The sequence below is a fragment of the Lolium rigidum genome, chromosome 1, assembly GCF_022539505.1.
Source record: "Lolium rigidum isolate FL_2022 chromosome 1, APGP_CSIRO_Lrig_0.1, whole genome shotgun sequence".
NCBI classification, from domain to species: Eukaryota; Viridiplantae; Streptophyta; class Magnoliopsida; order Poales; family Poaceae; genus Lolium; species Lolium rigidum.
Genome location: NC_061508.1, coordinates 164,076,331 through 164,078,611, shown reverse-complemented (window position 1 = coordinate 164,078,611; position 2,281 = coordinate 164,076,331).

The window sequence follows — 2,281 nt, the reverse complement described above, 5'->3', positions numbered from 1 at the left end:
CTCTAGGTTTAGAGGTTCGAAGATACATGCATGCATCAACGATCGCATCCTCTACCGCGGTGAATACGAGAATTTGAATGAATGTCCGGTATGCACTGCATTGCGTTATAAGATCAGAGGCGATGACCCTGGTGACGATGTTGAGGGCGAGAAAACCAGGAAGAGGGTTCCCGCCAAGGTGATGTGGTATGCTCCTATAATACCACGGTTGAAACGTCTGTTCAGGAACAAAGAGCATGCCAAGTTGTTGCGATGGCACAAAGAGGACCGTAAGTCGGACGGGGAGTTGAGACACCCCGCAGATGGAACGCAATGGAGAAAGATCGACAGAGTGTTCAAAGATTTTGCAGCTGACGCAAGGAACATAAGATTTGGTCTAAGTACATATGGCATGAATCCTTTTGGCGAGCAGAGCTCCAGCCATAACACCTGGCCCGTAACTCTATGCATCTACAACCTTCCTCCTTGGTTGTGCATGAAGCGGAAGTTCATTATGATGCCAGTGCTCATCCAAGGTCCGAAGCAACCCGGCAACGACATCGATGTGTACCTAATGCCATTAGTTGATGAACTTTTACGGTTGTGGGGCAGACTCTGGTGTCCGTGTGTGTGATGAGCACAAAGAAGAGGAATTTGACCTACGAGCGTTGCTTTTCGTAACCATCAACGATTGGCCTGCTCTTAGTAACCTTTCGGGACTGTCAAATAAGGGATACAATGCATGCACGCACTGCTTACATGAGACTGAAAGTGTACATTTGCCAAATTGTAAGAAGAACGTGTACCTTGGGCATCGTTGATTTCTTCCGAAAATTCATCCAGTAAGAAATAAAGGCAAGCATTACAACGGCAAGGCAGATCACTGGCGGAAGCCTGCGGAACGCACTGGTGCTGAGGTATTTGATATGGGTCAAGGATTTGAAAGTCATCTTTGGAAAGGGTCCTGGCGGACAATCAGTTCCGAAGGGAGCTGACGGGCACGCAGCCATGTGGAAGAAGAAATCTATATTCGAGGAGCTAGAATATTGGAAAGTCCTAGATGTCCGCTCCGCAATCGACGTGATGCATGTTACGAAGAATATTTGCGTGAACCTCCTAAGCTTCTTGGGCGTGTATGGGAAGACAAATGATACAAAGGAAGCACGGCGAGACCAAGCAACGTTTGAAAGACCCCGATGACCGGCATCCGGAATGGTTTCAAGGTCGTGCCGGCTACGCTCCGACCAAAGAAGAGAAGGTCATATTTTTTGAATGCCCGAGCAGATACGAAGGTCCCGTCCGGATTCTCGTCCAATATAAAGGGAATAATAAACATGGCGGAGAAAAAGTTCCAAAACCCGAAGTCTCACGATCGCCACGTGATTATGACGCAATTGCTTCCGATTGCTTTGAGGGGCTCTGCCGGAAAATGTTCGAGTAGCCATTGTGAAGCTATGTGCATTCCTCAATGCAATCTCTCGAAGGTAATCAATCCAGAAGTTCTACCACGGTTACGTAACGATGTGGTCCAATGTCTTGTCGGTTTCGAGTTGGTGTTCCCGCCATCCTTCTTCAATATTATGACGCACCTCCTGGTTCACCTAGTCGAAGAGATTTCCATTCTCGGTCCCGTATTTCTACACAATATGTTCCCCTTCGAGAGGTTCATGGGAGTATTAAAGAAATATGTTCGTAACCGTGCTAGGCCGGAAGGAAGCATCGCCAAGGGCTATGGAAATGAGGAGGTAATTGAGTTTTGTGTTGACTTTGTTCCCGACCTTAAGCCGGTTGGTCTTCCTCGATCGCGGCACGAGGGGAGACTAAGTGGAAAAGGCACGATCGGAAGGAAATCAACGATATGTATGGACGGCCATTCTCCGACCGAAGCACACCACACGGTTCGACCAATTCCAGCTTGGTGGCTCCGTACTTTGAGAAACACAAGAATATTTTACGCTCGGACAACCCGGGGAAGCCTGAATCCTGGATTAGGAAGGCCCACATGGAGACTTTCGGCAGTTGGTTGAGAAAACATTTAATGAATGACAATAATGTTGTAGATCAGCTGTACATGTTGACCAAGACACCATCTTCGACTATAACGACTTTCCAAGGGTACGAGATAAATGGGAATACATTTTACACGATCTCCCAAGATAAAAAGAGCACCAACCAAAACAGTGGTGTCCGCTTTGATGCAAGAACCGAGAATGGGCAAAAGGTCACATATTATGGTTACATAGAAGAGATATGGGAACTTGACTATGGACCCTCCTTTAAGGTCCCTTTGTTCCGGTGCAAA